The following is a 25308-nucleotide window of genomic DNA, read 5'->3' on the forward strand; positions in this document are numbered from 1 at the left end:
GGGACAAGGTCGTAGATGTGTGGACACTTTGTGCTAGTATGGTTAGCTTGATAAATCAAACACCACACTAGCTCCCTCTTAGGGTAGAAATGGGGTTGACGAACTTGATCCCAACCTTGTGCAATTCTCTAGTGTTGGGTCATTTGCTGCATTAATGCAACAGCAAGCTATTTGACCTGTTGTACCGAGATGGACTCCTTACTTTTTCCCTCAGATCTGGTACTGGTGGTTTTGAATGAGGCTTCAGATGTACCCTCATGAAGTTCTCAAGAACGCGTTCCCTTGAAGTTATCCTCGAAGTTCATAGCACTCTTGTAGCATTGCTTGAAGGAGGTATAGGACAAGGTATACAAAGAATTGTGTAGTGGCCTTACCTTCTGTCTTCTTCAAAGACCTAAAACATTGACCGGCTTTGCCATCTAGGGTGAGGCCAAAGGCACTCACCTTGACTTGGTCATCCATATGGCCAAAATCTTCGTAGATCAGATTAAACATCTCTAAGTGCGGTATGGGGTCTCCAGTCCCATCGAACTTAGTGAGTTTATTCTACTCTAAGCCCTGGTTGAGCTGATGTCGGCAGCTACCCCCTTCCTATTTTAGGAGTGATCCCTACCATGGCTAGAGCAGGTGCTGGGGTTGGGGAACATTAGTGGAGGAGGGATGAGTCTGGGTTTGGTTACTCTCACTTTAGCCTATTTTTTCTTAAGGATCTAGAGGCAGCGTGGGATCTCTTTCAAGTTGGATTTCCATACCTCTCTCCCTAGGATGTGGCTCGTCTGACTATGCATTTCCTAGGATAAATTCCGGAGCCTTGAAAAAAAACTTGTTTGTGAATGGGTAGGGGAGGTAGGGTCTTGCTCCAGGACAGGTGGTCTGTCCATGCACTGATTCTCTAGTCGTCCTGTTTCTAGGTAAGGAGTAACTAGTCCTATGCATGGACAGGTGGTCTGTCCATGCACTGATTCTCTAGTCGTCCTGTTTCTAGGTAAGGAGTAACTAGTCCTATGATGGGATGATCTTCACTCTCACTGGTGTTGTCAAAGACTAGCACCATTTGGCTCCAAGTTGTGTTGATCGATGGGTCTGACGTTACAAGTGAGGAGAGTGTCAGGTAAAAATTTGAAAAGTGTTTTGGGTCTGTGTACATATGGGATGCATGGTTTGCGGATAAGCTTTGCTCTGAATGCCCTGGCATATGTATAGAGCGGGTGGTTTTGCAGTGAGCTGGTACATGTGTTGTTTTTTTTGGGAGCAAATGCTGGAGATTTGGAAGTTTTTTATTGCAGCAATGTGGTGTGCGGGTGGTTGCCAAATGTAGGGCACTGACCGATTCGAAAGAGAGGCCGCCTTTGGAGCATGAGAAATAGTCGGTTTTTTTATAAATCATGATGCAGCTGACGAAGGCTGTGGGAAGCTCTTGTTTTGGAAGGTTGTGGGCGCCGTTTGTTCAGGAAAATACAAGGAAGCAAGGGGCCTCTTAGTGTGTGGCCATCCTTAAGACTTTAAAAAATAATAATATATACCACAAGTGGCTAGCTTGTAGCTACGTGGAGATTTCGTTTGGCTGCCAGCGAGACCATCTAGAAGGCTGGCGAGTATGTGAGCTGGAGTTGCCGCATGGAGATGCGGAGGCTCTCGGGTATGTGAAGGGGGCTCTGGGTGGTTCTGCAGAGAGGCACAAAGCTAGAGAAGCTGCAGGCTTTTGGGTGCGCAGAGGCAACTGGGGAGGCGCCGACCATGGGGGCTCTGGAGTGATCGAAAAGAGACGGGCTTGTGTGGGCGAGCTGAGCGTGGTAGCCGCCTTGAGCGAGTGTAGACGAGGCCGCCTGGCGAAGGTGCTGTGTAGAACCAGAGGTGAGAAGAAGCTGGTGAAGGTTGCCGCTGGAGCGAGGGTTCGCGGGTGATCATAGCAACGTGGGAGGCGCCTTGTGTAAAAAGGCTCTCAGGTGAGAGCAGCTGATAGCAGGCCTGGCTGGTGATAGCTGCAGTGAGTAGTGAAGGGTGGCAAAGACGCCTTGTATAAGAGGGTCACCCTGGTGATAGCTGCAGAGGGAGACAGTGGGGCTGGTACGATGTGAAGAAGCCGCCTTTGAGGGATGGGCAAGCGAATTGGCTACGAGAAGCTGACGGCGACTTGGGGGCGCCGACTGACGGATTAGGGATAGCAGAAAGGAGCAGCAAGTAGTGAAGAGAAGGTGTTGGTGTTTTGGGACGTCAACTACAGGTCATCTGAAGAGAAGAGCTGGATGTGAGAGAAGGCTGCTGTTGGCAGCAGTGAAGACTGAAGTTGAAGGAGAAGCTGGAAGCACAGAGAGGGAGAGAGGGCTCATGTGTGGGGTGTTTTGCTGATTAGCTGCGGTTTGGTATCTCAGGGCAGCTCGAGGGCAAAGGTGATGTGTTTTTGAGGAAGGGTGAGAGAGGGATTGGCCAAGATTAATGGGGACAGCTGGGTGAGTATACATCCTTGTGTTGATGTGAGGGTCGTGTATGTGAGAAGGTTGTGTGAGTGAAGCTTCTGTGTCGAAAGAAGCTATATGAAGTGTTGATTGGGAATCAAAGATGAAAGACACTGGTGATGTGTCTAGTTATGTTGTTGTGTTGGTATCCTGTGTGTGTTGATTTGCAGGAGAAGGCGTGATTGACGTGTTTTGGTGGTGTAGTCCACGGGTTTACACTCTCACAGCGCACTTTGTGCCAGCCTTTGATTACCTCGTCACGCACATGGTGGAAGTGTATGTGTTGCCGAATGTTTATTTGTGGTTTATGATGCCCCTGTTTTGGCTGTTCTTTTTGGTGTGGGTGGGTGGAGAATCGTGAGAAGTGTTCTAGCCGGTGGTGGTGCCTCCGTTGTGTTAGTATTTTCAAAGTTTGGGAGGTGAAGGGCTATAGAGGCAGTGGTCTTTTTTCTTTTTTTCACCTCACAGAGAGCATGAGGAGATTTTAGATCGTCAAATAGAGGGTTGTATCAATTTTCCCAAGTGTAGGTGCTTGAATGTGTTGAATAGCAATGCTGGACCCCCCTGTGGATAGTCTGTTTTACTATTTTTTTTTTGAATGGTACGGTTGTATGCTTTCAAGATGGTATGGGTATAGGATTTGTTGAGGACACGGGCGTATGATTTAGAAGGAATGGGTGTGGCAAAGTTGACACATGTGTATGCTTCCTGGAAGGCATGGACATGGCTATAGGAAGGCATGGACATGGCTATAGGAAGGAATATTAACTCATTGAACCCCACGAGATCACTTGCACCCCCACGGTTTGAGTCAATAAACGTGAAAAATATTTTGAAGGCGATGAACTCAATTTTGCATTGTTAATAACTTTTGACGGCCTGGATGGGGGACAGGAGTGAGGATTGTCACCAAACAATGCTAGGAAAATGGGGGGCACCAACCATGGATGACACACCCTTATTGGTAAAACTTGCTAATGGAGCCACCGCTAGACTCATTGGTCTTTTGAAGGATTTAAAAATAACGATCCTTGGAACCACCTTCTGCCCACACCTTCATGGTGATGAACTTCGACCGATAGCCAATTTCATATACGATTGCATCCTTGGATAACCCTTCATGAGGGAAACAAAAATGATCCATGATTGGGATACCGATCACATCTACATATGGAGGAAAGATCAAACCGTCAATATCAATATATGCACATGGAAAGTTCATCCCATGAGCGGTCGACCCTTCACAGAGGACTCAATAACAACTACCGGATCCACTACAGTCCACCTATGTCAAACGTGCCAGAAAACAATAGATGAGGAAAAGGATAGCGAGGAATGTGCACCTCTTCTGGAGCCAAAAGACTCTAAGAATTGGATGCATATCCTTGCTACCTTGGACATACTTCCAAGGTGCACGGGAACTAGGTTTGCGACAGCCGATGGGCAGGAGATTATGTCTCTCTACATGCTTAGCACTGCATATTTGTTGCCTGATGTCACCACTCATGAACCTAAAAAGGCCGATAATGCAGAACCATCACAGGGAACACACTCATATAGAACTCGCAAACCTGACGGATTCCCTAGACAAGAATGCTATGTCTTCCCTACCGATTCAGACACTCACTGGCTTAAATACTGTAAGGTTCCTGCCCTTAAAGAAATAGGGAAAAACCATAAGATAGTCTACTAAGTCTAACTTAAAAATTTCCTACTCATCGACACCTTGACCATGTAAAGATACAAGGATACGATTCGTAAATTAAGACCTAGTTCTATCCCATAGGGGGAGCATGGTCTTCTAAATGACTCTTAAAATCAGATCACTCATAGAGTGACCGACCTTAAATCAGGCAGGCTCTATTTTGATTCCTAGAAACAACGCTTTTTTCCTCATCTATGCAAGGCACAGCCGCTAGCCTAATCCTCTAGAGTAGAGTTTCCTAGGAACCTACTTACCTAAAGTAGAACTTCCAATTAATCTGTTGGAAAGCTACTCGACTAATCGGGTCCACTCGTCCATAGGATGGTACCGTCAGGGCATTCCATCCTCCCACTTTCCACCCAACTCATGCATCAATTTTGTTTTCTAATTAGTCTTATCATGCTATGTGACATATATAGACAAATTCCTTAATTAATAACCTTACACATTGTTTGTTTAAATAGCCTTTAACAGTGATACAACAATGCTTATAAACAAAGGATTTAATAAAAGAAATAGATACAATGTTCAAAATTATCCATAGCCGAATCGAGGCTTTCTTATTCCTTTGCTTTATTTTGCCCCGATGATCTAGAATTCGGCCTTCCAGCCTCCATAGACTGGGCAATCCCTAATGGGACCATACACCTCATCGTGGGGCAAGGACTCAAGCTAGTCTATCATCCTCTCAAGCTCCATTGCTTGAACCTCCCACTCCTCAAAGGGATGTCTACGCACTAGGGACGACTTATTGACCTCACTAGCCTGGCTCGCAAAACTAGGCAGCATCATATTACTCGCCTAAACTAGCGAACCTCATCTTCCCAATGGTAGGAGGGATACCTTGGGTCGACTCTGGGCCTTGCTAATGTCGCCACCTAGCTGGCCATTAATTCCTTGTGGAACTCCCAAGGGGAGAGTTGGGGTTGCATCTGGAGCATTTTCTCTAGGGTCACTATTATGCATGCTTTCCGAGGTGGTGTTTTGGTGTCTTTGTGGAGGAGCCATTCTCTTCACCTTCACATAGCCCACGTAGCTGCAAACACAACGCTTCAATCGGATCACAAATTAGAGTTCGTTTGCTCTCTTTATGAGCATAAAATGCCCCGAGTGAGAAACCCTGCCCCGCGCATGAGGGGGCTGCTTCTGCTGTCAGCTCTACCGGGAATCCGGTGCGCGGAGGGGGCAGAGGGATCTCACACTTGAGCCATTTACATTGAATTTCTTGATAATTCAATTATTTTTGGCTTAATCCTCTCCAAAGTAATTGGTGGCCACTCTTGCTTCAAACAAGAGTAGAACCCTCAATCCCTCAAGCCGCCAAAGGAAAGCTTACAACTCCATGTAAGCTAAATTTTCTTACTTTTTTAATTTTAAATCTATGGTTTTCTTGATTTTCTTATTTATAGTTGATTGAAGTAAATTCTAATGCTATGCCTTGATAAAAAGGCCACCCCCTTCTCTTCTTTACAATTCAGCCTTTCTTAATCCTAGAAAGATTAGTTAAATGATTAATTAAACTTTTCTTATTATTTACTCTCTTGATTTTTAAAAATTGAGTAGATTAGAGTCATATACATCTAGATTGGGTTAATTTAAGTTGAAATTAGAATGAGAAAAATGAGAAATGGTCAGCCATACAAAGGAGGTTATGGCAAAATTTTCTAAACTTTTGTAGAAAAGAAAGTTTATTTTTATGTTATTCCAAAAGAGTAATTCCCACCGTTTGTGCATTCTAAAAGAAATATTCTAATTACTCCATGTACATATTCACCTATGAATATGCATGGATATCTCTGATATTAATTATTAAAATTGATTTTATGCATAGAAAGATGCATAAAGGATTTATTTTTATTTCAAGTGTTATTCTCATTAAAATTGATTTTATGCATAGAAAGATGCATAAAGGATTTATTTTTATTTCAAAAGTGTTACTCATTAAAATTGATTTTATGTATAGAAACATGCATAAAGGATTTATTTTTATTTCAAAAGTGTTATTCTTATTAAAATTGACTTTATGCATAGAAAGATGCATAAAGGATTTATTTTTATTTCAAAAGTGTTATTCTCATTAAAATTGATTTTTATGCATAAAAGGATTTTTATAAAAGTGTTATTCCCACTGAAGTTGATTTTTATGCATAAATAGATGCGTAAAGAATCTTTATATATCAAAATTAGAATTCTCTTAAATTCTATGAATAGATGTAATGAGATGTGATGAGAATAGAGGTGATGAGATGAATAGATGTAATGAGATGTGATGAGAATCAGATAGTTGTGAATGAATGGATGGATGGATGCGATGTGAATAGAGGTGATGAGATGTGAGGTGAATAGATGTAATGAGTCAGATAGGTGTGAATGGATGGATGGATGGATGTGATGTGAATAGAGGTGATGAGATGTGAGGTGAATAGATGTGATGAGATGTGATGTGAATCAGATAGATGTGAATGAATGGATGAGATGTGATGTCATGTGAATCAAGATGTAAATGAATTATATAGGATATGAGTGGATGATATGTGATGAAAATGGATGTGAATGTATAAGTGAAGAATGGATGTGAATGTATATATGAAGAATGGATGTGAATGTATATGTGAAGAATGGATGTGGTTATGTATGTAAAGAATGGATGTGAATGTATATGTGAAAAATGGATGTGGATGTATGTGAAAGAATGTGATGTGGATGTGTATGTGAAAGAATGTGATGTGGATGTATATGTGAAAGAATGTGATGTGACATGAATATATGTGGATGTGAAGTGATAGATATGAATGTATGAATAGATGTGGGTAGTCATACATGTGAACGATTGGATGGATGTGGATGAACGAGATGAGATGTGTATGAATGAGATATGACGTGGATAGAAGTGATGTGATATAATGTGGATAGAATGTATGTGATGGGATGGTTATGAGAATGTATGTGGTGGATATGAACGAATGAATGTGATGGATATGAATGAATGAATGAATGTGATGATTACGAGAATGTATGTGGATATGAACGAATGAATGTGATGGATATGAATGAATGTGATGTGATGAAAATGGAGATAGATGTGATGTGTGATGTGAACAAATATGATGTTATGAGATGTGGATATAGGTAGATGCGAGTGGATGAGATCTGATGCGGATAAATGAGAAATGATGTGATGAGAATGGGAATACATATGAAATGATGTGATGAGAATGGAAATACATATGAAATAAATGAGAATTGATGTGGAACAATATGGAAAGATGAGAGTTCGTTATAGAAACTGTATTTGTGACATGTTCTTAAAATGACTGTTTTATGTCAAGAATGCTGAGGAAGCATTTTGACCGTCTTGTGAATGAGGTCGTGGAGACCTAATCTGATAAAGTTGCAACATCTGACAGAGAGTCAATGGAGGACGTCTCGCATAGCAAGGTTGGCCAAGGTGACCTCGATTTAAATGGTGAGCTTCTGGTACGGTGGATGAGGGACCAAGGAAGCGGCCTATGAGTGAAGCGCTAGGTGAACTCTGCGAAGGATCCTAGAGGGTGCTGACCATACGGTGCTCGGGCTCTGGGTCACCAAAGATACCCACACGTGCGTCGTGAAAGATATTGGAACAAGGAGTAAGAGTTATTTTCTGAATTCGGGCATGGATGTGGTTGATTGACCTTGCTGGTCCTCAACCGATGAGTCCATGGCTCTTTTATATGGATCTATTGGTTGATCTTGCTGATCTTCAACGGAGATTCCATTTTGATTTTTATAAGTAAAAATATTGCCGGTTACTATGAGCTAAGAACTATCGAAAAGGCCCTGAGTGGACAGGTGGTGAGCGTTCTGGGCCCCTGAGTGGACAGGTGGTGAGCGTTCTGGTTGCCAATGATGCCATAGGTACACCGATGAAGGAAAAATTGGAAATTAGGATTCAACCTGATATTTTGGAGGTTTATGATCAGTGATACTATAGTTTCATTAAAAGATTGTTTTAAAGACAACTGATTCTGTGAAAAAGGCAATTTCATATTGGGTGTGTAAGTGGTGTGACTAGTTTTAAGTTTGCATGAATATCTGGCTAGGGGGCTTCGGAACTCTTTTCTGGTACCCACCAGGATAAAACCTAACCAAATTCTTAAATGGATCCCATCACTACACTGGTTGGACGGTTGGCTAACCCACGGGACTAGATGGGGTTAGGTTGGACTGATGGATCTCTAAATTGAGACTCAATTCTGTTATGGTACGATAGATGAAGTAAATCCCGGATAAAAATTGTTCTATTCAAAAAGAATCAAATGGCTGTGCCTCTCAATGAGGAAAAAAGCGTTGGTCTCTATGATCCAAGTGCAATCTTTTCCTTGATCTAACTATGGGACTTACGGGTTCAGTCAGATCAGTTTAGTTAGTTAAGGCTTTTGACTACGTTAGAGTAAAATTATCACGGAGGAATTGCCCGTGCTTTCCAAGCAAGGGAAGTTTTTCCGGGTTTTGGAAGAACCGATGGATAAGTCTCTTGTCCGGATATCCGTGGGCGAGGCCCCGAGTGAGGGACCCTAGCCCTCGCAAGAAGTGCTACTTTCGCTACTAGCACCCTTGAATTCGTTGCGCGGTGGGGACAAGATCTTTGAATATCTATACAGCATATTCTTGTCTGCCATTAATGCTCGTGCTATCTCTACAATGTGCATGTTTTTTTGCTCAGCAACTCCATTTTGCTGCAAAGTGTATCTACATGTAAATTGTCTCTGAATGCCATTCTTTCGCAAGAATTCAGAGAACTCATTGGAGAAGTATTCTCCCCCCTCCATCTAACCTTAGGCACTTCACATGCTTTCCTGTTTGTTTTTCAGCCACCATCACTCTAAAATTCTTAAAATGAGTGAGCACTTCACTCTTCTCCTCCATGAAATACACCCACACTTTCCTCGTGTGGTCGTATAGTACCTATAGCCACCCATAGATATAGTCTTTGCAGGACCCCATACATCTAAATGTACAACATCTAGTACAGTCTTGCTCACATTTCTGTCATGTGGAAATACATTCTTTGTTTGCTTTCCAAATTGAGATGCTTCACATACTTTCTACATACCTTCAACTTTAAACTTAGGCAGCCCTGTCACAATTTCTTTAGTCTGCATAAACTTCATTCTTTGCACATTTACATGCCCAATTCTCTTATGCCAAATGTATGTATCTGCAACAACTCTTAAACCATTTGCAAACATTGCAGCACTTACTTTAGGTATATTTACATTCAATGTAAACATTCTGCCCACTCTGTTACCTTTTGTAACCAACCTACACTTATCTTTAAAGTCTTCTACATAACATCCATCAGGGTTAAATCAGACCTACAAACCCTACTCAATCATCTAGCCAACAGAAACCAGATTCTTTGCAATGTTTAGAACATGAAGTACATCTACAAGGTACTTCACTTTACCATCCTGCATAGACAATGGCACATCTCCAACATGGGAAATCGGATGAGCATTGTCATCCCCTGTTTCAACAAAACTTGGTCTTTCAAGACTCTTCATTTCATCCTCGAACCACTCATCATGACTTGTCATGTGGTTTAATGCACCTGAATCAACATACCATACACCATCCTTACATGCTGGTACATCATTTCCAGACATAGCATTAACCATATGTTGCATAACAAACAACCTCTCATTATCCTCATTATCCTCATTATTTTTGCTAGAGGACGCATAGTTGTTTTTGCTACACTTTTCCAGTTTGCATATCACTCTGTTTCTTATAACATCCATCAGGGTTAAATCAGACCTACAAACCCTACTCAATCATCTAGCCAACGGAAACCAGATTCTTTGCAATGTTTAGAACATGAAGTACATCTACAAGGTACTTCAGTTTACCATCCTGCAGCATAGACAATGGCACATCTCCAACATGGGAAATCGGATGAGCAGTGTCATCCCCTGTTTCAACAAAACCTGGTCTTTCAAGACTCTTCATTTCCTCCTCGAACCACTCATCGTGACTTGTCATGTGGTTCAAAGCACCTGAATCAACATACCATACACCATACTTACATGCTGGTATATCATTTCCAGACATAGCATTAACCATATGTTGCATAACAAACAACCTCTCATTATCCTCATTATTTTTGCTAGAGGACGCATAGTTGTTTTTGCTACACTTTTCCAGTTTGCATGTCACTCTGTTTCTTATAGGAGCAATCTGCTTGCACATGTCCAAGCTTACCAACCACAATAAAAATAGTCTCGTATATCATTATGTTGCCTTTGCCAAAATTACCACAGCCTCTTTGACTCCCCCTGCCTCTAAACTGGCCTCTTCCACCTATGTGTTGTTGCAAATCTTGGGACTGTTATTGGCTGGCTATAATTCTAATTACCTGTTCAACCACCACCTTGGCCACGTCCACGACCTGTACCTCGTCCTCTACTTGCACTTATGTAGAAGGCATGTGAATTGTTTTTTTTGTGAAGACTGTTGATCTTCACCCATGTTCTTCTCTTTAATGATCAGCATTGATACCAAATCTATGAAGTTTGGAAAGTTCTCCCAAGTCTGAATAAACATCTTGAACGCCTTGTATTGTAGCCCGAGACCACGTAGACACACTTCCACCTTATCATCATGATCAATAGAAACACCAATCGATGCAAGGGATTCCAAAATGCCCTTGATCTTCAAGGTATAATCATTCACATACATATTCTTCTTCTCCACAGTATGAAGCTTATTCTTCAACTGAATCTTTCGTGCCTTGGTGTTAGTTTTATACAGCTTCACCAAGGTGTCCCATGCCTCCTTAGGTGACTTGGCATCCTGCATATGCCCAATCATGGTGTCATGTATACTAATAGAAAGCTAATACATGACTTTCCTTTCTCCTTGATTCTAATCCTTGAACTATTTTACATCTACAGCAATTGGATTAATCTCCGATGCCTCCTCATGTTCACCTTCAATGTAGTCCCAGTAACCTTTTCCCATCAGGAAATTTGTCAATCTAAACCTCCAAGCATGGAAGATGTTCTTGTCAAGCAACAATATGGTCTATTTCATCATTCAACATCTTGTCTACAGCACAAATTTACCAAAAACAACACTCTTGTTTGACCTACACAAATTGTTGTATTCTCTGCGCGGTACTATACTACACCCAAACTGTCACAACAACCAGTGACCTCAATTTTCATACATACACCCAATGGCAACTTTAAGACCTCTTTGCAGTACACACAGTGTGTGCACAACCAATCGCCCTTCCTGTAGTTCTAACAATAGAGTTCTGCAAAGAATCAAAACGTACGCTGCAGTGCCCGTGAACGCCTGCAAACTAAAAAATGGAGGTCCAGACATGCCCTGAAATATGTTTTTTGGTCCAAAAATTTGGTCCAAGGGACAAAATAGTTGCCCTGTAGCTCTGCTCCCGCGAAGAAAGCTCCTCAATTGGAGTTCGTTTGCCGGTGCCTCCCGAAGAGCTCCCGACAAGGATGTATAGTAGCCAACACAAAGGGGGAAGAGTAGATGAAGCTCTTACTCTCGTACCATTTTCCATGATTCTCTTGCTTGTCGCTCAGCCCTTAGCATGAAGCAAGCTCTGATACCATGCAAAATGTAGGGGAGAAGAGAGCTTGAGTTCTTGCAAGCACACACACACTCACACAAACCCTAGAAGAGAAAACATCAAGTGAGAGGCTAAAAATTCTTCTTCTTCTTCACACAGCAATAGAGGTCTACAAGGAAGATAAAGTGACTAACACACATAATAGAGTATATACAAGCGGTCCATAATGTGAACACGCTAAGAGGAGTGGGTAGGTGTGGACTAGTCTCGGTGTAGTCCAGCTGTAGAATCTTTGGTAAAGATATATCAGTGCTAGCTACCAAACCCACCAGTGATGTAAATGTCGAATAGTCATGCAGGCGCCTCATGAGTGTCAGTTCATGTTGAGCTTGACATCTCAACAGTCTTGGCAGACCATATGTCATGCATCCCCAACGGCGAGCCACTCTGGTGGGAGTTAATGATGACGATTTACCAAACATCGCCTTGTTCCAATTATGCTTAATTCTGGAATGGGGAGAGGAGGTTGCACACTTTCTAGCCAATGGCCTACCAATTGGCCCCCTCCTCAACAAATATTGTGCATGGTGCCTCATTAAATAGGCAGCCCCCTACCAACTGATTGTAGGCTAACTCTACAGGCAGGGAAAGACAAAATTATCACAGACGCTGTGTCTGAGAATATGAATATGTCTTCCTTTTGGAACAGGCTCACCACCACAGAGCGGAATATGTCAAGCGGTGCAATGAATGCCAACAAGTGGTAATTTCCCACTTTAAGGATAGTATGCCCCTGAACCCCGTTATGTCCTTGTAACCATTCAAAAAATGGGGCATTGATTTCATTGGACCCATTAGTCCCGTGGCTAGATACACTCACACTTGATACATTATTGCAACCAGACGAACTATTGCACAAAATGGGTTGAAGCAAGGGCTACCCACCGTAAAGCTGATGCACAATCTACTACAAAATTCCTATATGAGTCAGTAATCACTCGCTTCATATTCCCCCTTGAGATTGTGAGCGACAATGTCATGCACTTTATTAATGAGGTAATCCAATTCCTCTTACAAGAATTCCTCATCGCTCATAGGAAATCTTTCCCATATTACCCCCAAGCTAATGGCCAAATAGAAAGAACCAATAAAGTTATATGTGGCATTCTCACCAAAATGGTTAAAGCCAGCCACAACAATGATTGGGAACAAAAGTTGTTGGAAGCCCTCTGGGCCTATCGAACATTCTACAAGGCTGCTACCAATGTGACACCCTTCAGCTTGACCTATGGTATTGAAGTGGTTATGCCAATGGAGTTCTTGGTCCCAAAAGATAAACTCACCGGGCAATGTCCTAGGCTATAGCCTATTCGAGCTTGAAAAGCTTGATGAAACACACCTCCTTGTTGTCTATAGTATGATTGTAGAAAAGCCAAGGCGTAAACAATGATTTGATGACCAATTAAAGGACAAACAAATGAATGAGAGTGACATGATCTTCCTCTGCACAAAAACCCATAAAAAGAAACTCAAGCTCAGAGTCACTGAGATAACCTTGCAAGGCGTAGTGTGCAGAGAGACACTCGACAACGTCAAGATGGCAAGATATTTCAATGGTAGCAAATTGAAATGCTACTATGGCCCACTAACCAAAACCACCCTCAGGGCCATTCATGACAAAAAAAAAACAACAAAAAAAACGAACATGAAGAAATGAAACAAGCAGCCTAACAAGAGGCTGAGTGACAAGCCAAACTTCAAGGGAAAAATATTATGGTCAACATGGGCCAAGTTGTAGATCTTGAAGAAGAAGATTGGGAGGTGAAACCTACTCGGTTATGGTTAGGAATGACCACCCTGACAAGCTTCACCCAAAAATTATCTCTTGTAGATATAGGGGCTAATTACAACTTAATGTCTTATGACACATGGCTTTCCCTCGAAAAACCCCCATTAAAAGAGACTCCTACCATGGTCACAACAGTTGCCTCTCACTATTTAGGAACGATCACAATCTTATTCTACATTGGAAATAATCCTTTGGAAGCGAAGTTTTATGTGATGCCTCGAGGAACCATGCGTGAGGAGATTCTTCTCGGACAAGGTTGGATGAGAAACAACCGGTGCAACATCGACTGGGATGCAAGGACTGTCACCCTACAACTGGCCTCCAACCAAGTTACAATCCTAATGATGGGCAAAGAACCCATGCCCTCTACTCCCTAATGCTAAGATGATACTCCTCCCCTCACGACTATTATTCTGCCCTCCAATCCACACCGATCCATACCGCTCAAAAAGAGGCCGCTCCCCAATTTGGACACTCCACTACCTCGTGTATCCTCTCAACTACCCCACTTGGCCACACCCCCGCTGATCCACTTCCCATACTCATCTACCTGCAACACAAGCCCCTCGTCCCACTCGAAGGCAAACCATTCAGCAACCCCAAGCCATAGGGTACAAGACAATCACTGGCCCAAATGCTCCCCAAGGCCAAACCATCCTCGCTCACACCCTAAGCCTTACCCAACAAGTGGATCCCAATACCTCTGCTTCACACTCAACATTACTATGAGGGCGATCACCAAATTTGGGTCCCCAAATCACCAAGCTACAAACTCCCTACTCTTTTCATTTTTGTAGTTACCAAACCTCCAATGGAAGCCCAAACTGGCCTCGACCACTAGTATTGCACAAGAGAAAGGGAAGAAAAAACTTCACAATGACCCCTTACCCCTCCAACAGAAGCCCACGGTCCATAACAATGATATACCCTCAACTTCAGCTACTCCCCCACTCGTCATTATCAGGCTACCTCGGAGTACTCCCACTCAGTCCCTTAACCTCTCCATTCTCAGCTACTCCCTCATTTACAAGACTTTGAACTCCCAAGGGAGATACCAACCTAGCCATCACCCGTTTGGAACCGTCTTCTCGATTTGGTGATCTAGGCATGAAGTCACTATAAAACCTGCAATGGGGTGCTTGGCTATATAGCCCGGGGGTACAAAAAATGTTTACAAGGTGCCCATGCAAAAAAAAAAAAAAAAAACCTTGCCACAACCGTACCAAAAGAAGCCATGGCCATACTAACCTCTGACAGAGAGCGGGTATTAGAAAGCACCCTATCCTCCCTTTCAGAACTTCAAAGCCAACTATACAATCAGCAAATGAAGCAAAGCATTGGGCTCTCCATGAACTCTCCCTTGCCAAGCCGTAGCACACGACCTCCTCTCTAGCGTAGGCTAAAGAAAGCTTCAACAAAACAAACCTTGAATTCTAGCACTATCGTGAGGTTGCAGAGGAGGCTCTCCTTCAGAAATAGCATAGCTAGAAGCCACTGAGGCATGAACATCCCAACACCCAGCCACTCCCTCTGGCCCTGTCCCCTAGCGCGGTCAAAAGAGACGTCGAAGCTTTGATGGACACACGGAGCTTCCCATCCTAGCCATCCCTCCCTAGAACCGCTCACAAACCCTTGAGCTCAATTTTTGCACCATGCGCCTTAACCTCCTATAGCATGACATATTTATCGATGAACCCCTATCCCAAACCACCTTTTCTTATATACTAACCAAACTCCCAGCCCATAGCATCATCCTCCTAGAAACCCTCTTCTTTCAAGAGCAACTTTCTTTCACCCACTCTTCCATTATTTTGACCTCCTAGTCCATCCTCTCCAAGCCAACCTTCTCAATTGGACCCATCTCCTTTGATACGGCTAGCCAACCGAACACCCAAAACCCATAGACCTCACCATAGCAGATGGGCTCTGCCCTTACCCTTATTCCTCCCCCAAGACTATTGAAGGCCTATGATTCCTACATTGCATAGGTTGGGAAGTCGTATATAATTTTTCAATCCCTCAAGCGCTATGAGCTCTAGCCATACTCTCAGTAGAAGGCCTCCTCATCATGTACCAGAGAGCTGCCATTTGCAGATGGAGGTTACCCATGCCATAGGTATCATGCATTTTGATGACTCACATGTGGCGAGTACATCCCTAAAGAAGTCGCCAGCCACCAAAGCCTTTTAAAACTCCAAACGCCTTGATGACTCTGACTCTCAGATGATGACGACCACAATGACAACAATGACAGTGACGGCGAAGGAGCCCCGTGCACCCAACCCCCTAAGCAACCCCCATCTTTATCTCCCCCCGATCAGCCTCCTCCTCCAAGCTCCTCTAACCCGAGAGCACAAGCACACAACCACCCCCACCCCCACCTGGCACCACCACACTCACTCTCTTCCCTCACAGTCCTCTACACCCCCCATCTCTCCACTCTACCTCCCTCACCAACTCCTCACTCTCTTCCCTCACAGTCCTCTACACCCCCCCATCTCTCCACTCTACCTCCCTCACCAACTCCTCCCTCACCTACCACTTTAACCCTCAACTTAGGCCTACCCAAAGCCATCACAGATTTACCCTCAACATCGACCAGGCCTCCCCCATTACTTACCGCCCGCAAGCCTTGCCACCATCACCTCGCATCAGCCACCCCTCGACCCTCAAGTGTGTGTGACTGTCACCAGAAATCCCTTCACCCACACACTTGGAAGAAGGAAAAATCCCACTGCCACCACCACGAGAGCAAGAGAAGATCGACCCTCCGATAAACCCCCTCAATTGGCATGATCCACTTAATTATACAGAGTTCAAGCAGGCCATATGAATCTTGCTCGGGCGATAACCCCAGGAGGCACCCATCACCAGAGTCACTGATCATCATGGACCTCCACATCGTGTAACCCTACCTCAACACCAAGCATCGCGGTGGTTGGAAGTGTGAGCACCCCCCTCGATAATGCGGCGGCTACCACAGGCCACCTGCCATTGCTCATCCCATCACATTCGATCTCATGGGCAAGCAGTCGACGTGGTGGCGTCCATTTTTTCTCAAACCATATATCTGGGACCAATACTGTAAGGCGTCATGCCAGCCTCAGGATTAACCCCGAGTATCTGCTGATCCGCCGCCTATGGGCATGGAATCTCTTCCATGAGGAGCAGGCCAAGAACCCAAAACTCCTTTACAACTTCCCATGGTTCGCTCATCCCCAACGCCACAGAACCCATACAAACCAAAGCCAACATGCTTAAACGCCTACATGGCTTCATCATACGAGCAAGTGTTAGATCCTCTTGTGGTCGCCCACAATCAGGTTCTTCAATCTTATCATCACACTTTTGGAGACCTTCCCAGATTGGAGCCATTACCACGAAGGCACTAAAGGCTTGGCCTTTGACATCAACAAAGGCCCAACACTGAAGCAACTATTTGGCTACTACAAGCGCATCTAGTGGATGCCTACTTGTTGGCGCCTCCAAACCTTTGAGGATATGATGGAGACAACCTTCTGGATGAGTTATTGAGTCTTCCATCGAGCCCCCCCCACCCCCCCCCACATCCTACCTCGTGACGCCACTTCGTCCAAACGTACTCAATCTACTACCGTTAGATCCTTTGCCAGCTCCAAGGACGGGCCTGAATTAGGGAGGGGGGTATGTTAACAACTCCGATTAACAGCATTTTTCAAGCGTGGTCAATTTTCTTGTAACCTATCATTTTGTAACCGTGCAAAGTTCTTATTGATAAAAGATATATGGGATGACCGAGCTTACGGCTTGTGTAATGCCAGTGGTCGTAGGAATGAGCTAGATGTACATAGAAAGCCAATTTTGGGTCCCGAATTGTAAATGGGCGACTAACCATTGTAAAAAGTGAGCTCATGTATATAAGTCATTTTATGAAATATGAAAAGGGACAATCCCATTTGTCTTAATTGAGTCTTGCTCTCTCTCTCTCTCTCTCTCTCTCTCTCTCTCTCTCTCTCTCTCTCTCTCTCTCTCCCTTATGGTTGCATGCTTGTGTTGTGAATGCTTGCTTGCTTGATTGTTGTGTATGCATGGAGGGGATGATGTTAATCTAGCTGCTCTTCTCCTCTCCCTTCTCTTGTCTTTCTATCAAGATCCCTCTTGCATGCACATTGGCATTGAGTGGAGGTAGAGCTTTCCATAGCTCCCTTCTTCCTTGCTCATTACCTAGCTTATGAATCTCCACTTGGTTGACACAAGTGGTGGTGGAGTGAGCCCCTAGTAGCCTCACATAGGGGAGTTAACCCTCATTAAGGTTGGCTAAATGCTATTCTCCGAATCGACCCTTGCATGGTTTCATTCTCTTCTTCTCTCCTCTCTTGTGCAAGGTAGTATGTTTAGGTTAACAACTAGTTAAAAATTAATTCTTAAGTTTTGTAAGCTATTAAACTCTTTATCGATATAATTAAGAAAACAAGAAGCATCTTAAATCATCAGATATTTTCAAAGTTCCAAGCATGTAAGCCAACTGGACCCCAAATTGTCCACTTTGATTCCCTTTTTTTGTCCAAATCTGACCAAGTAAAAGTCTTAGAGCTAGTTCCTCCAAAGGAGGAGCCCTGGCAAAATATATCATTTCCCGAAGGAGATCCTTACTCTTTCAAAAATTCTAATTATCTTCTCCCTCACTCCACGGAGAGGCTAGTCTAATCAAGGCAACCATGATTCTAGTTCTTAAGCATGTGTAGTAGTTAACGAGTTATTTGATTAATTCTTTAAACAAGATAGATAGTTGCTTAATCTTTTGTTTTAAGAATGTTTTGAAATTCTTCTCTCCCTAATCAAGAGATTCCTATCCCTTCTTATAGTTCAAGTAACGAAAGTCCATTCTTTTTTTTTATTATAGATAATCATGTCATAGTAACTAAGTTATGGTAAAAATTTAAAAAAAATATAAAGGTTGCCAAATAGAGGAGCCTACCTTGTCTCTTTCCCTTGAGACTAGGGTAAAGCTAACCTAGGCCTCCCTTCTTTAAGAGTTTTCATAAACTGTTAAGCTTAAAAAGCTTAGTCATAATCGTTTTCAAATAAGTAGTGAAGTCTCTCCTTTGGAGGAGAGAGAACTAGATGATGGGATTTTACCCTATCTCTTCCCCATGAGATTAGGGTAATGATAGTCTAAACATTCAATCTTTTATAGTATGTATTAGTCCTTAAGCTTAAAGAGCTTAATCTCAATTGATTTCTTAATAAGAACAAGGATTTATTCCCCATAAGATTAGGGTAATGATAGTCTAAGCATTACCTATGTGGTTATCCCCCCCTCCCCCTATATGAGATAGCCTTCTCCTCATAGGGTGGCCAGCTTGCAGGAGAAGTGCATCTCTCTCCACCTTTGATCCTTTGATCCCCGTGCCCATGGAGGCAAGTTTGTATTTAGCTACTTGCGGTTGGATGTAGCCCCTCGTGGAGCTGGTTTTTTGTTAGCTAATAGAAGGATCTTTTTTCCCCCCAAAAAAAAAGATAAGGGTTCTCTTTTGGTTCATGAAGAACCTGCATAAGGAACTACTCTTACTGGTAGATGATCTATTCTTGAAACCTAGTGACCCACTGTGATGGGGTGAAGGAGGGTTTCTGAAGAATAGAAATTAGGTTTCACTAAGTTTTGTTGATGTTAAGGGGGAGCATTATTAAGAAGTAGTCATAAGTATGCTTCTTTATACCCCAACTAGTAAGGGGGAGCATTATTAAGAAGTAGTCATATAAGAATGCTTCTTTATACCCCAACTAGTAAGGGGGATTCACGTAAAAGTTAATGGCCATTTATGTGATTCACAAGCTATGGTTAAGACTAATCCGTTAAAGTTAATGCTTAGAATAAGGATAGAAGTCATAAACTAAATAAAGTTTCTAATCTCACATTTATTGATCTTTGTGAAGCTAACCTTACTTCATATGATAAGTTTGTGATGCTATGATGATATTCACATACATGATGATACTAACCCAAATTATCAATTAGAATGGTTATTTTCATTTCTTTTCATGCTTCAATAAGATGCTAGATGTGCTAATATATGTATTTAAACGTCGCTTATACGTAATGTTCAGGTAACTTAGCCCACATATAGGAAAGGAGAATCACTTGTTATGCACATAAGAATATATGAATAAATCATGAGAAAGGTCAACTCTTAAAGAAGTAACATCCGAACAATACTTGTAATTATTCATTGGATTAAAGGAAGACTTAAGTTGGAGGATTATCCATAAGAATCAAGGGGAAGATCCCCCAGGATCCTTGGGGGACTGCCTCATGTTGTGGTTGGATTCACTTATTAACTTTGTTTACTTTTAAAGTGTTATTTCCTTATAAGGGTGATCAAAGCTTTAATTTATTTTTGGGTTCTTTCCCATCAAAACTTCATTAAGTTTAGTTTAAGTCTATCATATAACCGTCATGCACTAGAATTAGTTCCTTTTATTGAGGTCACTTTCTAGAATATACTCATGTCTTTAGGTCTTTCTTTCAATTTAGTTTTATGGTCTACGATCATATAACCAAGTGTTTACCATTCATTTAATTATGAAAATTGATCCCTTTAAGAAATACATTATAATTAACTAATAAATTGAAAATATACCCCAACCTTGAAATTTTCTTCTCGAGCAGAGTGTGGAACCTTAGAGATTTTTTTTAGAGCGTCCACAACTTCAACCACCACTCAATGATTAGGATCGTTTGTGAAACATTATTAAATCACGCATACTTGCAATTTGTCATAGATGGATCTCTTCTACGAGATTGTTTGAGGTTGGAAACCCTTCTCACACACTTCTTTTAAAAAGGAAGAGTATACATTATCTTATAGTTTCATAAGACTATTTTCTCAATCATCTACAAGATATCTTTCTTCCCTAAATTAGGGGGGAGATGTTGCCCATAAGTGGATCCTTATGGGGACCGTCTACCATAGCCCTCTTTCCCAATAGAGAGTAAAAAGGTTATGTTGCTCATGAGTGCCCGAATGCGGCCATGGGAACTGTCTATTGGAGTGGTGACCCCCCTTGGTAGAACATATAGGGCCATGTCACGCCGCGAGTGGCACCCCTTGAGATGACTCATGAGATTGTCTATCGAGGTTGCAACCCCTTGGTAGTCGAATAAGAAAAAGGACCTAAAGAAATTGGTCTTGCAGCTTAATTAAGACCTAAAGGAATTGGGCTTGAAGTCTAGTTGGTTGGTCCAAGATATCTTATCATATATAAGATATAAAAAATAGCAAGGGTTGAAAAGTAAGAAAATGTAAATAGAAACATAAACTTTCCTTGGTAGAATCTCCACCAAGGATTTGAAAAGTAAGAAAATGTAGATAGAAACATAAACTTTCCTTGGTGGAATCTCCACCTTGCCTATGAAGGGATCTTACTCTACGACTAATTTCTATTCAAACAAAAAACTTGGGGAAAATAGAGCAATTCAAAAATGTTCAAAAAGGATAGAGAAAATTTCCTCATAATCAAGGGACATTGCGTTGTGCCTCGGGGAGCCGTTGATGGACTTGTTTGTGAGAATTATTTAGAGAATAATCTAGTGAAATTATATGCAATTCCCTTCTAAGGATTTTTCCAAACAAACCTTTTTAAGCATTGAGATAATGGGATATAAGGCCCCAGGTAAGTCTCTCTATCTTGTTTAAATTTCATGGCCATATATTTATCTAGATAAAGAGCACATTTATCAACAATAACTTAGAAAAGCGCTAGTGTATTTATTTTATTAATGATGTTTAGCACGTCATCCAAGTCATCCAAGTCATCCCTTTTCGAGTTAATTAACATTATTGATGTTCCTCCAGATAGTTATTAACTTAACAATGATATCACAATTACATTTATGTCATTATGGTTATGTTACCCCTAGTTATTAACTTAATGATGACATCACAACTACATTTATGTCATTATGGTTATGTTACCCCTAGTTGCAAAGCATGGCCCCCCTTTTATGTCCCCTTTTATATCATCTTCTTATTATCAAATTCTAATAGTAATTGGGGATGGTTACCGAGGGAGCTTGGTGGAGGGAGCTTTTCTTGACTGCCCTCTTTCTCTACTTGAACAATCTCTCTCTAACTATTGCCAGCACCATCTTCGTCCACCACTGCCCAAGCCTAGCCCACCCTCCCTTCATGCCTAATTTGCGTGCTACCATAGCACAATCTCCACATCCAGCATAAAGCTCTACTAACACTTGCCCCTGCTTTACATGACGCCTCAACAAGCTATCCCAAAATTCATATCCACGCTGAGATCCACCTACAAAGAAAACATCTCTCTTAATTCCACCAAAAATGTAAGGCTCTTATTTTGGAGCACATGAAGAGTTAACTCCATACCTCGCCATGTTGTCCCATTTGGGCCTCTACCCCAGTGCATCATGTTGCAAGGATCAATGATATAATCAGGTGAGAAAGGTTGTGTATAGTTTTGTCCAAGTATGCTCGTGAAGGTAGCAGCGCGACGAGGATGTGTATTTGCACGAGTATGAGATGATTTTTTATACCAAAAAGTGATGCTCAATGGAAACCTCTATGATTTTTTGTACCAAAAAGTGATTAATGTTGCTCACCTCTTATCCAAAGGCCCTTCCACTCTGCGTTGTACATCGTACATTCACCAAGGTGTCCAAGGAGAAGCCAGAATGCTCCGCAGCATGAACTATAATGGTTACCACTTGATACGCAGTACCGATGACAATAATAGAGCCATTGTTGTCTAAGATGGTCTCACAAATCTGAAGCAATGCATGCTCCTCTCAATCTATGTGGCATTTAATGACATACACAAAAAAAACGTAAGCATGACATACACAAACGCAACATATGCACAACAACATACAAGGTCTTAATGAAGGGAAAATAATCTCATCACTCACATGTGCAGAGATTCCATGGTGGGACAATGTCATTGGGGAAACCATAAATAGAACCTCCTGTGGGAAACCTCACTACAATACAAATCACACGTTGTGTTTGTATTGACACCTTTAATAGTAAAGGTCATGTCTCCCATGTTGGCCTTCAACAACATATCAAAGACATGTTCTAGCTCCGGTGGACACTGCTAGTTTAAAAGTGCATGGCCTATCTTCAAAGGATCCCCAACACATGCCATCATCTTTGTAGAATGATGTCCTGCCACACCATGTTGAGTAGAGTTATACATCAATTATTATTACATGATATAAAAGACACACCTTTACAATCATTTCACATGTGGTCACAATTGATTATTACACCTGTTAACGCCGAGGCTTCTATAATGGTAGAGGAACTGGCACTTTGATGTTCATTGGGAGCACCCGAGGACTACTGTCGTGGTACATCGAGACACTTCTATAAAGCGTACATTTTGTAAGTGCACATATCACACAAATACTTTACATTATCATTACCAATGAGTAAAATCATACCTGGCAAATTCATTTTGATTGGAGTCAGGTCACCCATCACAAATACTTTACATTATCATTCAATGAGTAAAATCATACCTGGCAAATTCATTTGGATTGGAGTCAGGTCACCCAGGCTAGGTTGAAGATTGGTCGCAATGGTACATTTGGCGCTTCACCTCTTGCCAAGCTTATCTGAATCCATAACTTAATCTATGTTAGTATGCAAACAATGTAACAATAATACCAATGAACCACAAGTAAAAGAGTGCCCTACGTGTGTTGCTGCATGACCAACTTCTTCAACTTTTGGAGTTGCCTCAATCTTGTGTGTGCTATCATCAGAATCGCTTTCATCATATTCTAATGGAGAGGTATCAGAGTCGTCCTCTTCCTATAATGACTTTCCTTTTCCCTTCATTGCATCCTTTTTTTACACTTTTTCCCCTTCATCATCATCATCCTCTTCATCTTCATCATCCCCTTCATCTTTCACAAGACCTTTACCTTTGCCTTGGACATGTGATTTGTCACGTAGACTTCTAGGCTTCATAATAGAATTCACCATTTGAAAAGATATAAGAAACTTTATTTAAAGTGAAATATCTAATTATATAGTTCATACCATGGTTAATTGCTTTGCTTTACAATCTCCCGAGTATACATCTCCTTCTCTCTCTTGGGAAATTTACCACTTTTTGGAAAGTCAAGGAACAATGGGCATCTCTTGTATATCTCTGCATCCCAAAGGTCTCGAAGTTGCTGCTGTGTATACATAGTGCTTTCATGTTTTGGATTGCGCCATTCTTTTAAGATTACAATCACATCTGCAAAATAGATCTCTCTGCATGGCACTTACAAATCTACCTACACATTATTATATCCATTCAGGACAGCAAGGTTTGAAGTTACCACACCTATTTCTTTAGGGATCCCACCATTTCCTCTAACAGCTTCCCAAAATACATTCTCTTAAGATCGGCGAGGTCATCAAGGTATGTATCTAGAAAAATTACCTTGTACTTTTTTGATATTTCTACAAGGACAATTACACCCTGCGCCCCAATCTCTTTGAAGCCAATCCCTGAATAAACTTACATTTGCTGCATTGTCATTGAAATTGTTATTTAAACAAAATAGAGTACTTTGTAAATATCAAGAAGATAGGAAAAGTTATTATTACATACTTTTAGGGATTTGTGAATCCTTCAGTCCCTCTGCAAATCGCCATCAATCAAAATATCCAAAATCTGTTCTTTGTGGTCATTTGGCAATGAGCTAGCTGCCAAGCTGTATAACCTATCCTCTGTCAAACAATCCGATTTCTTGTCCCAATTAACTTGTACTAGTCGCCTACAACACTGTAAGATTCCTCCCCAGCCTCTCAAAATGGCCAGCATCTTCCCCTGTAATCAATCCCTCTTCAGAAATATAAAAGACTTGTTTCTAACTGTTTTAACCTAGAGAGAGAAAATATTCTAGAGAGAGAATATTCAAATTTTGAATATTTTTGGATAGAAAATTATCTCTTATAATTAAGATAAATTTTCCTGAAACAGAAATTCAAAAAGAATTTTTCAATGTGCAATTGGAATTAATTGGAAATGGGTATAAAGGACCTTAGCCTAAGGGTCTAGATTTTCAGAAATTTTTGGATTATGGTCCAATTAAGGTTCCTATGGGCCAATAGCATCAATCCATGTGTAGGGAGGAGATAAATCCAATTTGTAAAAGAAGATACCCAAAAATGAGTAAATGCTCACATAAGATGAAGAGTTGAAAATGTACAAGGTTTATTAGTAAAAAACTATGAGCAATATTAAAAATATGAGATATTTTGGGTATCCAAAAATGAGTAAATGCTCACATAAGATGAAGAGTTGAAAATGTACAAGGTTTATTAGTGAAAAACTATGAGCAATATTAAAATGATTCCATTATGACACATATGTAAGGAAGGGGAGTTCTTTAAAGGAGGTGCATATTTCACATAAGATGAAGAGTTGAAAATGTACAAGGTTTATTAGTAAAAAACTATGAGCAATATTAAAATGATTCCATTATGACACATATGTAAGGAAGGGGAGTTCTTTAAAGGAGGTGCATATTTCACATAAGATGAAGAGTTGAAAATGTACAAGGTTTATTAGTAAAAAAACTATGAGCAATATTAAAATGATTCCATTATGACACATATGTAAGGAAGGGGAGTTCTTTAAAGGAGGTGCATATTTCACATAAGTTTGCTAAAGAAGAGAGGGGAATGCCTTTTTTTAATGAGGCATAACA

This window comes from Cibotium barometz, chromosome 45 (assembly GCF_041138505.1).
Source record: "Cibotium barometz isolate CiBa-2024 chromosome 45, ASM4113850v1, whole genome shotgun sequence".
NCBI lineage: Eukaryota > Viridiplantae > Streptophyta > Polypodiopsida > Cyatheales > Cibotiaceae > Cibotium > Cibotium barometz.